The following is a 14,692-nucleotide window of genomic DNA, read 5'->3' as shown; positions in this document are numbered from 1 at the left end:
GCTGCTCATACGACCACCCACCACCAGCTCCCATGGCTTCACATGGCCTTGATTGGGTGGCTAAGCAGGTGCTACACCTTGCAGGCTAGCAGAGGGAGGGAGCACCTTGCATCTCCTTTGGAAGAGACGTATCTCCACCCCACCACACATAGGGCCAGGTAAGCATATTATATAACCTATGACTAAAGCAGAGATGGGCACACAGCTTCTCCAAACGTTGGGTATATCTGCTATATGCATGTGGGCTCCCTGTTGCATAAATATTGAAGCCAAATCATATCCAGTCTCTTTAACCTGAAAGTATATCAGGGTGCACAAGCAGTCCCCATGATTCATGAGCAGAGAGGCAGGGACATAATCATTCTGTCAGAACAGTAAACAATCTGCTGAAAGAGCTCAGTGTGTCTAGTGAGGGGAAAGGAATTGTCAATGTTTGAAGTGCTGCATCGGAACTGAGCGTGGAGAGGGAATGTGATGAGACAGAGACTAGTATGCGATTGGTGAACTGAGGGGTGAAGAATGATAGGGAGTTGGAACTATATGGGGAAGCGAGGAGGACACAGAGGCAGGTGGATGACAAAGGAGAGTGGATTTGGTCTCTTTGTTAAGTGAAGGCACCACAGTAGCATAGCTCCATTGATCCATGGTGATCTGTATGAATGGTATGCAAGACAAATTCCTCACTCAACGTCAGTACGTGTGGCAACAATAAACCAGCTTATCTGCACTGGTGGGTTTGTGTTATCAGGTGAGGTTGGATAGGCTGGGCCTGTTTCCTTGATGCATCGGAGGCTGAGCACTGATCTTATAGGGGTTTATAAAATCATGAGGGGTATAAATAGGGAATATAATCACAATCTAAAAGAGGGTCTAGTGCTTTCCTGGCATATTTGACAAATAAACTCTTCTTGGGCTTCCCGTTGGGTATAGCTATCGACATTAACCGGCATTTCGATGACAGACTCTGCCGTCAATACCTGAAAATCGATAGCTGTACCCGGCTGGACGCCGAGGAGAGTTTATCACAGTCTTTTCCCCCCAAGGATAGGAGAATCTAAAATTGAAGGGTGCTGGTTTAAGTTGAAAGGAGAAAGATCTAAAGGGAATCTGAGGGGAAAGCTTTTTGTGTAGAGGTTGGTGGGTATATGGAACAAGCCTCCAGAGAAGATGGTAAAGGTCAGAGGCAATGTTCAAATAAGCATCGGACAGGTGATTAGATAGGAAAGATTTAGAGCAGGGGTTTCCAACTGTTTTTATGCTATGGACCAATACCATTAGCAAGATATCCCTGCACACCAGGTTGGGAACCCCAAGTTTAGAGAGATGTGGACTAAATCCAGCCAAATGGATCCATCCATCTTGGATGGCTGTCTTGGTCAGCACAGTTGAGTCAGACAGAAGGACCTGTTGCTATGCTGAAAAACCCTACCAATCTATTAATTTCTATGTAGGAAAGTGTATGGTCATGCAACTTGGTAGAAGTAATAAAGACATAGACTACTTTTTAAATACAGAGCAGATCCAGAAATTGGACATGCAAGGGGACTTGGAAGTCCTTGTGCAGGATTCCCTAAAAGTTAATTTACGGGTTGAGTCTGTGGTGAGGAAGGCAAATGCAATGTTAGCATTCATTTCCAGAGGACCAGAATACAAAAGCAAGGATGTAATGCTGAAGCTCTATAAGGCACTGGTAAGGCCTCATTTGGAGCATTGTGAGCAGTTTTGGGCCCAGTATCTATGAAAGGCTGTGCTGATGTAGGAGAGAATCCAGAAGAGATCCTTAGAGTGATACTGGAAAGGAAAGAGTTAACATATGTGGGAGTATTTGATGGCTCTGGGCCTGTACTCACTGGAATTTAGAAGGATGGGGGGGGTGGGGGAGGAATCTCTTTTAAACATACTGAATATGAAATTCCCAGACAGAGTGGATATGAAGAGGATGTTTCCAGTAGTGGAAGAGTCTAGGACCTGAGGGCACAATCTCAGAATGCAAGGATATCCCTATAGAACAACACTGTGGAGGAATTTATTTAGCCACAGGGTAATAGATTTGTGGAATTCATTGCCACAGATGCTATATGGGACAAGTCTTTGGTTATATTTAAAGCAGGGGTTGATAGATTGCTGATAAGTAGGAATGTCCAAGCTTACGAGGAGAAGGCAGGAGAATGAGAGCCTCTGGCTGTCCACTATTAATTTGTTCATATATCGGGAATATAAGACTACTCATTTACTGGGGACACAGGCACATTCTCAAATCCCTGCATACGTTTTCTCCCAGGTCCCAGCAGTTTTGTATGTTTGCATCTGGGAGAATATGTGTGTCTGTGTCCCCCAGTTTATCCTGTTCAGATAACGAGGAAGGATGCATACCCTGGCATCCTCAAGCAGAGGCACCGTAGGGCCGCGCACGCCTTGTTTCAACTTTTTATATCAGCTTGCCCAGAGGCTTCAATCCATTTTAAAAAAACGCAAGCAACAAGAATTCTGCAGATGCTGGAAATTCAAGCAACACACATCAAAGTTGCTGGTGAACGCAGCAGGCCAGAGGTACAGTCGACTTTTCAGGCCGAGACCCTTCGTCAGGACTGTGGTCTCGGCCTGAAACGTCGACTGCACCTCTTCCTACAGATGCTGCCTGGCCTGCTGCGTTCACCAGCAACTTTGATATGTGTTGCTTCAATCCATTTGTTTTGCAGGGGGGGGTGCGCATGCGTTTACTTCCTCTTTCCCTCCCCCCCCCATATATCGGGAGCGCGTACGCACGCACACAAGCAGCTGAACTCCCTCTTCCATATACCTGCGCGTGGCGCGCACGCAGTCGGCCCGTCCCGTAAGTGGGAATGTAGGCGGCGCGCACGCAGACGGCCCGTCCCGTAAGTGGGAGTGTAGGTGGCGCGCACGCAGACGGCCCGTCCCGTAAGTGGGAGTGTAGGTGGCGCGCACGCAGGCGGCCCGTCCTGTACGTGGGAGTGTGGGTGGCGCGCACGCAGACGGCCCGTCCTGTACGTGGGAGTGCGCACGCACGCACGGCCGCTCGCCGGACGCCGGTGATGGGAGTCGGAGAGCGGTAAGTAGCGGCGGCGCTGGTGCCCCGGTCCGGTGTGTGCGGCAGCCCCGTGGAGGTCTGTCTGTGCCGCTGAATGTTCGGCAGCAAGCCCGGCGCCCGTGTTGGGTAAGGGCTGTTCGGAGCAGCCGGCTGCGTGCGGCCTAGGCATCTGCTGGCACTAGACGGGGATCCTCTGCCGGCCGGTGGGAGTCCGGGTTTCTCCCTTGATAAAGGAAACCCCTTCCTGCTTAATTTATTAGGGCTTACTGCTAACGCCGCGGTAGTCCCAGCGGTCGGTTCATGGTTAGTTGGATGTCTTCCGTGATGGTGTGAGTGTTGCGGTTATGTGCGGATAAGCTGAAGGTGGGCTGATCTTCTTCACCTACCTGTCTACACTATGTCATTTTATCATTCCAATTACCGTACCTACCGTACGGTAGAGTGGCTCATGTTGTTCCGTTGTTTAAAAAAGGATCGAAAAGTAATCCGGGAAATTATAGGCCGGTGAGTTTAACGTCAGTAGTAGGTAAGTTATTGGAGGGAGTACTAAGAGACAGAATCTACAAGCATTTGGATAGACAGGGACTTATTAGGGAGAGTCAACATGGCTTTGTGCGTGGTAGGTCATGTTGGACCAATCTATTGGAGTTTTTCAAGGAGGTTACCAGGAAAGTGGATGAAGGGAAGGCAGTGGATATTGTCTACATGGACTTCAGTAAGGCCTTTGACAAGGTCCCGCATGGGAGGTTAGTTAGGAAAATTCAGTCGCTAGGTATACATGGAGAGGTGGTAAATTGGATTAGATATTGGCTCAATGGAAGAAGCCAAAGAGTGGTAGTAGAGAATTGCTTCTCCGAGTGGAGGCCTGTGACTAGTGGTGTGCCACAGGGATCAGTGCTGGGTCCATTGTTATTTGTCATCTATATCAATGATCTGGATGATAATGTGGTAAATTGGATCAGCAAATTTGCTGATGATACAAAGATTGGAGGTGTAGTAGACAGGGAGGAAGGTTTTCAGAGCCTGCAGAGGGACTTGGACCAGATGGAAAAATGGCTGAAAAATGGCAGATGGAGTTTAATACAGACAAGTGTGAGGTATTGCACGTTGGAAAGACAAACCAAGGTAGAACATACAGGGTTAATGGTAAGGCACTGAGGAGTGCAGTGGAACAGAGGGATCTGGGAATACAGATACAAAATTCCCTAAAAGCGGCGTCACAGGTAGATAGGGTCATAAATAGAGCTTTTGGTATATTGGCCTTTATTAATCAAAGTATTGAGTATAAGAGCTGGAATGTTATGATGAGGTTGTATAAGGCATTGGTGAGGCTGAATCTGGAGTATTGTGTTCAGTTTTGGTCACCAAATTACAGGAAGGATATAAATAAGGTTGAAAGAGTGCAGAGAAGTTTTACAAGGATGTTGCCGGGACTTGAGATACTCAGTTACAGAGAAAGGTTGTATAGGTTAGGACTTTATTCCCTGGAGCGTAGAAAAATGAGGGGAGATTTGATAGAGGTATATAAAATTATGATGGGTATAGATAGAGTGAATGCAAGCAGGCTTTTTCCACTGAGGCAAGGGGAGAAAAAAACCAGAGGACATGGGTTAAGGGTGAGGGGGGAAAAGTTTAAAGGGAACATTAGGGGGAGCTTCTTCACACAGAGAAGTATGGAATGAGCTGCCAGACGAGGTGGTAAATGCGGGTTCTTTTTTAACATTTAAGAATAAATTGGACAGATACATGGATGGGAGGTGTATGGAGGGATATGGTCCGTGTGCAGATCAGTGGGACTAGGCAGAAAATGGTTCGGCACAGCCAAGAAGGGCCAAAGGTCCTGTTTCTATGCTGTAGTTTCTATGGTTCTATGGTTCTACTGTGCTGCCGGTAAATAGAATGCAGCTTGGAGCACATTGCAGCTGAGTTTGCGGGCAATTTGATGTTGCGAGAGTAGTCTTTTATTCACGACAACGAACTTGTGAGAGTAATGCCAACAGAGCAGCGTCTCTAATGACATTGGTAATGTTTCCCGTAAACATTTATGTCTTCCCTCTTGTAGTACATCTTTGCTTAGCAGAGAATGACGTACACTGAAGATGAGTAATAGGGTTTGAGTAAATTTCGAGAGAGCAGAGTGAGGTTTAATATCACTGCCATATGTTGTGGAACTTGTCTTTGTGGCAGTAGTGCAATGTAATACAGAATAGAAAACGCGAGTTAGAGTAAATAAATATTATATAAGTAGTGCAAAAACAAAAGTGAGGTAAACAGCTGAATGTCGGCAATCAGATCAATAAATAATTTATAACCTAAATCCTCATAACCTAACCTAAAGCTCATTACAGTAGCTAAGATGTGCTGCATCTTGTCTGTCAAATTAAAGTATTAAGGCAGGCCAGCTTCTTTGAGTGGATTTTAAGGTATTGTTAATAGGAGTTTTCTTGAATCATATTTTAATATTTTGTCTAAATATCAAATTAAAGTTATGAAATGTGACGGTTACATTTACATAATAGCTATAAAAACAGCCAGATTGCTTTTAGTAATAATAAAAATGGGAATCAGGTTTATTATCACATGTCCTGAAATTTGGATTGTAGCAGCAGTACAGTGCAATACATACAGCTTACAATAAATTACAATAAGAATATATTTAAAAATAGTGCACTTCTGCCCCTTGACACTCAAATTTCTAGTGTACTGTTAGTGTGTTGCATAGTGAGGACTGATGCAGAATACCTATTAAGTTCCTCTGCCATGTATTTGTCCCCGTTACTACTTCTCCAGCGTCATTTTCCAGGAGTCAATGTTCACTCATCTTGTTTTTACTCTTATCTACTTGTGGGGGGAAAAAAAGCTCTTGGTATCCTCTTGTATAATATTGGTTAGATTCCTTTTAGTTTAATCTTTTCTCTCCTTACAGCTCTTTTAAATGCCTTCTTTTGGATTTTCAAACCACAAACGAGAAAATCTGCGAATGCTGGAAATCTGAGCAACACACACGAAATGCTGGTGGAACTCAGCGGGCCAAAGTCCTGCTGAAGGGATTCAGCCCGAAACGTTGACTGTACTTTTTTCCTTAGATGCTGCCTGGCCTGCTGAGATCCTCCAACATTTTGTGTGTGTTGTTCTGTTGAATTTTGAAAGCTTCCCCATCCTCAAACTTCCCACTAATTTTTGCTATGTTGTATGCCCTCTCTTTTGCTTTTATGCTATTTTTGACTTCCTTTGTCGGCCATCTTTGCCTCATCCTCCCTTCAGAATACTACTTCATCTTTAGGATGTATCTTATTCTGCGCCTTCCAAATTGCCTTGCTGTCATTCCTGCAAGTGCCCCCTTCCAATCAACTTTGGACAGCTCCTCTCTACTCCACTCCCTTTACTCCACTCTAATATGGATACACCTGGCTTTGTCTTCTCCCTCTCAAACTGTTGTTTTTTTTGGTTCATACTTTTCCTCACCCCATTAGCACAAACTGTCCTGCTGGTCATGTATTACAACACTGCTTTTACAGATATTTCATATTTCTTTTGTTTTACTGCTCTCATTTCATAGCTTTTGTTCATTATTTTTCTTTTTGTAACTGTCTCTTAACCAGCTGACTTCCATAGCTTTTTACTAATTGACAACCCTATGAGAAATATTACTTTTATCCTGATGAAGGGTATTCAACTTGTCAAATCAGCTTGCAGAACATTCCCAGCATTGCTTCTTTATTATATTTTAGTGATCTGCATTATTTGTCATTAAATTTCTCAGGTTCTGATCATTAGGATTTTTAAAAATGTGACATTTTTAAATTCTGATTTGTTGGAAACTATAGAGTAAATGTTTGTCATTCTAAAAATGGTAATGAACGTTTGGTGGAGGTTTTAAAGTGCAGTTTGTTGAGGTGGTGCTGAATTAATTGCATGAAAGAGAAAATGTGTTAAATATAAGATTGTAAAATGAAATTTAAGCTTATTCTCTTTATTTTCAGTAGCTGACAAAATATTTGCAGTAAACGATTTCCAAGATTATTCATTGCAAGTTGGCGCCAATAAGAGGCAACTCTTTGCGTGCAGTTCAGATGGGAATCACCAAATATTTCTGTTTAGAGCTACTACAACTCAAATCCATAGTCACAGCCCTAGGTACTAAAGTAAGCAACATTGTTTTGTGATGCTTAAACAATCTTATCAATCCTCAAAGTTGACAAACCCCAGATGACAGACTTGGGCCACGAGTGCAGTTTTCCTTTAAGAAAACAGAAGCTAGGTAGGTGCACTGGTCAACAGGTAGGATTGAAACACAGAAGCCTCAGGCCCCCCCTTACCCTTGCACTCTGGAGTCCTGGTGGTGAGTGTACAATCTCAGGAAAATAAAATTAAAAACCTCAGAGTAAGACTGGAGTACCAGAAGAACATCTGTCAACGTTGCTTCAGGGAAACATGACTCTCTGTCGCCATTTTGGGCATGGTGCTTCGTTCTCTACAAAGACAGGTCAGCTCAGTTTTTTAAAGGTAGAGGAGAGGAGTATGCTTCATGATTAACTCATCATGGTACACAGATGTGATGGTTCTGTCTCACTCTTGCTCACCCGACCTGGAACATCTAGTGGTAAGAGACTATTGGTAAGAGACTAGTGGTAAGTGGCTATTTTATCTGCCAAGGGAGTTTCCTGCCATCACCCTGGTAGCTGTGTACATGCCATCTCAGGTGAATGTCAGGCAGGCACTGGAGCTGAGCAATGTGATCAGCAGCCGGATGCCTTCTCTGTCAACGTGGGGGATTACAACTAGGCCAGCTTGAAGAAGTCCCTGAACAACTACCACCAACATATCACCTATAAAACTAGAGGAGCCAACACACTTGATCACTGTTATACCATCATCAAGAAAACTTACTGTACCTTGGAAAGTCCGATCACTTCTACTCCCGGCATGTAGGCAGAGGCTAAAGACTGCAGCATCAGTGGAGAGGATTGCAAAGGTATGGTCAAGGGAGGCGTAGTCTTGTAAGCACTACTACTTTGAGTTGCTGGACTGGACAATATTCAGGGATTCATCTTTGGATCTGTATATTAATACACCAGAGTTGTCTTCAAGACCTGTGTGGATGAGAGTGTGCTTTTGGGAACATACGCAGACCAAATGCCATGGATGAACCAAGAGCCTTATAGTCTGTTGAGGACTAGATTTGTGGCATCCAAAAAGTCCTGGATGACCTATGTAAGGCTATTTTAAGAGCAAAAAGCCAATTCCAATTGAAGTTGAAGACACAATCAGATGCATATCAGACTTGGCAGGGTTTGCAGGCCATTACTTCCTTCAAGGCGAAACCTAACATGAGTGGCTGTGTTGCTTCACTCCCAGGTGAGCTCATATCTTTTATGCAGCTTTGAAAGGGAGAATAAAACTATACCTGTGCAAATCCCTGCGGCATCTGGTAACACTATGCTGTGATCTCTGTCTCGAAGGCCAATGTCGGAGAGGGTGAACCTTTGTAAGGCCTCAGGCCCGATAGTGTACCTGGTAGGGCACTGAAACCCTGTACCGTGCAACTGTTGGGAATGTCCAAGACAACTTCAGTCTCCCACTGCTGTGGTCAGAGGTTCCCACTTGCTTCAAAAGGGTGATGATCATTACCCAAGACGAGCAGGGTGAGATGCCACAATGAATATCGCCCAGTCGCACTCACACCTACTGTGATGAAGTGCTTTGAGTGGTCAGTCATGGCCAGAATCAACTTCTGCCAAAGGAAGGACTTTGACCTGCTGCGATTTGTTAATCGCCACAATAGATCTACAGCAGATTCAATCTTACTAGCTGTTCATCAGAAATCTGTACTGGGAGCAAACTGCCGCTGTAAGAATAGATGGAGAAGTGAGTCAGTTTATGAAAATCAAGAGAGGCGAGGACTTCCGGGTCATCAAGGGAACGGCGGCGTAAGGAAAAGGTCTCTCGACAAAAGAGAAAGTAAACTGCCCCATAATCGAATTTAGACAAATACTTAATATTGCATAACTATATTAATAAAAGGGGCAAGGATGATGTCTAAGAACAAGATTAAAAAGTCCGCTCCGAAGGCTGATAAACATAAAGAGACGCAGCAAGGCGACGGGCCTAGCTCCCCCACAGCAAGCCAGGACGGAGATAATGAGGGGGAATCGGTGACTCTGTCCTTGATTCTCAGAGAGATTCGCGAGTTCCGACAAGATAACAACAACCAGCTGGAAGATATTAAAGGAGAAATAGTAAAAACTAACTCGTGGATAGATGAAGCCGAAGCGAGGATTGTTGGAATTGAAGAGAAGCTACAAAACGCAGAGGAGGTGATAGCAGAAATGCTGAAGCTGCAAGACCAGCTCCAGTGGAAACTAATAGATCAAGAAGGCCACTCGAGAAGGGAAAATGTGAGGATTTACGGAGTTCCCGAAGGAACTGAAGGTAAACCCGGATTGATGATTCCCTTAGTGGAGAAGCTACTTAGAGAGAACCTTGATATACCGGCCGCAAAAGACCTACAGATAGAAAGGGCTCACCGCGCGTTGGCACCACAGCCTCCAGCAGGCACCCAGCCCAGATCGATTCTGGTCAGATTTCTCAGTTACAGAACGAAGGAAGAGGTGCTTAAAAGGGCATGGCAAAAGAAAGGTTTCATGTGGAACTACTGTAAAATCAGTTTAGACCACGACTACACACCGGGGATTCTTGCCAGACGGAAGGAATATACGGAAACACGGAGAGTCCTGAAGGAAAACAACATCAGATTCCAGACCCTGTATCCAGCTCGGCTGAGAGTCTTTTACGATGAAGGGACAAAAACTTACGCTACGGTGGAGGAGGCAATGTCGGACCTGGCGGACCGGGGACTACCTATTAAAGTTATCACCCAACAGGAGTCGCTACTGGAAAGGATTCGGCAGAAGTCATGGCAGTTAGTGCGGCGAGGACGCTCCACACGAACCAGAGTGTCAGACTACAAGGAAAAGCTGCAAATATTCAGACGCGAATGTACAGAGAACACAGATTAATTAAGAGAAATGACTGAAAAGAGTAAATCGGACTTAAAGGTAAAATGAAAACTGGTAACTGAAAATAAACTAGACTGAATAACTTGAATGATAGCAATGTGGTCGAGACATAAATAGGAGAAAATTCTCTATGATTATTCAAACTGCTGAGGGCCCTCTAACACAGGGTGAAGATAGAGGTTATCCCTCTGAACTGAGGCGGGTGGGTGCTCAGGCCTCACTGTGGGAAGTCGGGAAAAATTTTCAAATGTTGCACGTTCAAAAATGTCTAGGGTGTGGTTATATGTCTTGGTTTACTGTTGAGAAGGGATTGCTTACTGTTTGGTTAGAAAAGGAGAGCTTTTTTTTCTACTAGAGAAAAATGCAAACTGAATTGGTAAAAATAATTTCCTATAATGTTAATGGGGTTTTGAATCCAATTAAAAGAAATAAGATTATGTCTAAATTGAAAAAAGAGAGGGCACAAATAGCTTTCCTCCAGGAAACACATATGAGCCAATCTGAACATGGAAAATTAAAAAGAATGGGCTTTAAGCATGTATTTTATTCATCATATAAATTGAGTCACAAAAGAGGGGTAGCTACTTTAATATCAAGTACTCTTAATTATGAACATATTTCAGAGACTAGAGACAAAGAAGGACAGTTCGTAAAAATCACAGGAAGAATAGAAGGTACAGAAATAACATTGCTGAATGTTTATGCTCCTCCAGGTTGTGAATGGTCATTTTATAGACACATTTTTGATCTAATGGTCAGTTCTCAAGGGGTAGTAATTTGTGGAGGGGATTTTAATATTAGAGTAAATCCTATATTAGATTCTTCAAGAATAGTTACTCAGAATAAACCTCTGACTCGGAAAGTGAATTCATTGATGGAGGAGTTGGGAATTATAGATGTCTGGAGGAAATTACACCCTACTAGTAAAGATTATACATATTACTCTTTCCCTCATTCAGCCTATTCAAGGATAGACTATTTCTTTATCTTTAATACAGATAGACTCAGGATAAAAAACTGTAATATTGCAACAATTGACCTGTCGGATCATAGCCCAGTCTCTATGTCTCTAATCCTGGAAAGGAAAATGAGGAAAACACTATGGAGGCTAAACTCACATATACTCAATAACCCGAAAGTAATGGAGAGATTAAGGGGAGAAATCAAAGAACATCTAGACCTTAATGACACGGGAGAAACATCACCAGTGATCTTATGGGATACATTGAAAGCTGTACTGTGAGGGAAAATTATTTCCATTACCACTCACATGAAAAAAATCAATGCACAAAAATTAGCAGACCTTCAAGGAAAATTAAAACAACTTCAAGTTGTAGATAGCAACAAAAGTAATTCAAATCGAAAACAGGAAATTAGGAAATTGCAAAGTGAAACTGACGATATTTAAACGTTGGAAACTCAAAGAAATTTTCTTTACCTGAGACAAAAGAATTATGAAGTAGGAGGTAAATCAGCTAGATTATTAGCATATAAATTACGAAAACAACAAGCAGACAATACAATTCATAAAATAAAGAATCCAAAGACAAAGCTTGTGGAGAGTACAATAGGGAAAATTCAAGAGAGTTTTGAAACATATTATCGAGAGCTGTACTCCCAACCCCGGGCCCCCAATGAGCCCTATATAGACAGTGTATTGAATTTTTTAGATCTGCCTAAACTTACAGATTTACAAAATGAAAGTTTATTAGAACCAGTAGCTGTCAAAGAACTGAACGTGGCCATCTCTAGGTTAAAGGCTGGAAAGTCCCCAGGTTCTGATGGGTTTACCTCAGAGTGGTACAAGTCCCTGAAGACACAGTTAGCCCCATTACTACTTAACACCTTTAATTGGATCTTGCAGAGAGGAGAAACTCCACCTTCCTGGAGAGAAGCGATTATTTCAGTTATTCCTAAAGAGGGTAAAGATAAACTAGAATGTGGCAATTATCAGCCAATTAGTGTTCTTAATTTAGATTACAAACTATTTACATCTATATTAGCACGCAGATTGGAAAAGCTTTTACCTGGCCTAATCCATTTAGACCAGACTGGATTTATTCAACAAAGACAAACACAGGACAACATAAGGAGAACTCTGCACATATTAGAACAGGTTAATAAGAACGAGACAGAGACAATGGTAGTAGGATTGGACGCTGAGAAAGCTTTTGATTCGGTTAGTTGGGCATTCCTATACAGAGTGTTAGGAAGATTCGGCTTTCAAGAAAAGTTTATTAAAGTAATTCAGACTCTATATGACAGCCCTACAGCCCGAATTAAGATAAATGGGGACCTCTCTGACTCCTTCATCTTAGAGAGAAGCACTAGACACGGATGCCCAATTTCTCCTCTCCTTTTTGCGCTAAATATTGAACCGCTTGCCCAACTAATAAGACAGAGCAAAATCGTAAGAGGTATCAAGGTGGCAGGGATTGACCAGAAAGTGGCGTTATTCGCAGATGATGTTTTGGTCTATCTGAGTGAACCAGAAAGATCATTTATAGGATTGTTTACACTGTTGGATGACTTTGGGAAAATATCAGGTTATAAAATAAATGTAAAGAAAATGCAGGTTATGTCCCTAAATTATACACCATCCAAAAAATTGCAGGATACATATGATCTTAAGTGGGAAGCTAAATCATTAAAATATTTAGGAATAACCCTGCCGAAGGATCTTTCAACACAGTCACAGGTAAATTATAGGCCATTAATCTCAGAGATAAAAGCAGATATGCATAGATGGAATCTTATCCCCTTTTTAAGTTTAAATTCAAGGATAAATACTATAAAAATGAATATTCTTCCTCAGTTATTGTATCTTTTCCGTACTTTACCGGTGGAGGTGGATGATAATGGATGATAATGGGACAAATGGATTTCCCGCTTCATTTGGCAAGGAAAGAAACCTAGAATTCGATATAACACCTTATAGTTAGGGAAGGAAGGAGGAGGTATGGTTCTTCCTTGCTTGAGAAATTATTTTTATGCCTCACAGATAACCCCTCTGTTATATTGGTGTAATAGGGAATATAAGGCTAGATGGAAGGAAATAGAATTTGGATTAGTTGACAGTTTTCCTCTTCAGGCCTCAATAGCTGACAAAGGATTGATGGCCCAGTTGGAAAAATTTAAAAACGCTTGGATAAATCTTACATTAAAAGTATGGCAGAAGGTGGTTAATTCATGTGGAATTAATAACATGTTAAAACTCTTTAGGCGGTGTGCATATGATACCGAATTCCTTCCCAACAGAGGAGATAAAAGATTTGAGCTATGGATAAAGAAAGGTCTTACAACCTACCTCTCATTTATAGATAAAAGAGTATTACAAAGTTTCCAAATCCTGCAGGACAAACATGGCCTAGAACATAATGACTTTTTTAGGTACCTTCAAGTACGAAACTATGTTAACCAGAGTTGTAGATATACAGACCTATCAACAGTAGAATTAGAATTTTTCAAGATTCTGAATTCGGCTTGCAGTTCAATACCTAGTAAATCAGTTTCTCGAGTATATAATGCACTCTCCCATGCTAAAAATGTAAATACACTGTATATTAAAGAGAAGTGGGAGAAAGAAGCGGGGTTGGTACTTTCAGAGGAGGCTTGGGAGAAAATCTGCAGCTTTCAATGGTCCTCGACTAATTCTTTGACTTGGAGAGAACATTGTTGGAAAAACATTATAAGATACTTCAAGACCCCATATCAGGAAAAATATAAAGATACAAATGTGATGTGTTGGAGAAGGTGCGGCTCCAAGGAGGCAAATCATTTCATATTTTTTGGGATTGCCCTAAATTAAGTCTATTTTGGGAGGGTATTCATAGAACATTAGTTAAGGTACTTAGGTCCCAGATACCTCTGAACTTTGAGACGCTCTATTTGGGGCATGTATTGTTTCTTGAACAGACGGAAGATATAAAGTTGCTGCAGGCCCTCTTAGCGGCAAGTAAGAAATCAATCACTAGAAAATGGCTAAATCCAATATCACCTACATTAGAAGATTGGTACGAAATTATCTCTCGAAATATTTAAAATGGAAAAGTTGACTTACTCCCTGAGAACTCAAAAAGAAAAATTTTATCAAATCTGGAATAAATGGATTGAACATATAACCCCAATGCGAGCAGACTTTAGATGACTCTCCTAATGATTTATACTGTTCTTCTCATCAACACAGTAATATTGCTAACGTAAGCACCCCTAGTCTAAATGTTTGTTTTTTTGTGTTTTCTTTTGGAAAATAGAGAATTAACACAAGTAAAGGGAAAGGGATAAAAAAAATGAAAAAATTAAGTAAATAAGTACATAGGGATTGGATAATTATGTCTGCGGGCAGGAGCAAGCATGAACAAATTAGGATATAAGCACCTACAATGGTTGATACATAGGCTTATATACAACATTTTGGACCAGTGGAAATGGTCCAGGAGGGTTATATGGAAACTATTATTACCATTTTTCTTAACAACTAATTCCATTACTTAGCCTAATAGGTTAGATTTACCACAGTACATAATTATCTATTTAAATGTTTATTTTCCTTATATATATCATCTCAATGTGTACTTAAGAATGTATAAAAAATTGTAGTTTTATACATATAAAAAAATGGAAA

At 41.8% G+C, this 14,692-nt stretch overlaps 1 protein-coding gene across 3 annotated transcripts in view; it reads left to right on the top strand.

Annotated features, from left to right (window-relative positions):
- The first annotated feature begins 2,977 nt into the window (after positions 1–2,977).
- insig2 (insulin induced gene 2) overlaps positions 2,978–14,692 on the top strand; it is a 39,417-nt gene continuing 27,702 nt past the window's right edge. The window contains exon 1 of one of the 3 annotated variants that reach the window (XM_072259694.1): positions 2,978–3,070. The gene's annotated coding sequence lies outside the window, so the exon portion shown is untranslated. Of the gene's footprint in view, positions 3,071–7,078; positions 7,195–14,692 lie in introns of those variants that run through there. The other 2 variants (XM_072259696.1, XM_072259695.1) reach the window with 2 other exon arrangements.

The sequence above is a fragment of the Mobula birostris genome, chromosome 6 (assembly GCF_030028105.1).
Source record: "Mobula birostris isolate sMobBir1 chromosome 6, sMobBir1.hap1, whole genome shotgun sequence".
In the NCBI taxonomy this organism is placed as follows: Eukaryota; Metazoa; Chordata; class Chondrichthyes; order Myliobatiformes; family Myliobatidae; genus Mobula; species Mobula birostris.
This window is presented reverse-complemented; position numbering and strand designations above follow the sequence as displayed.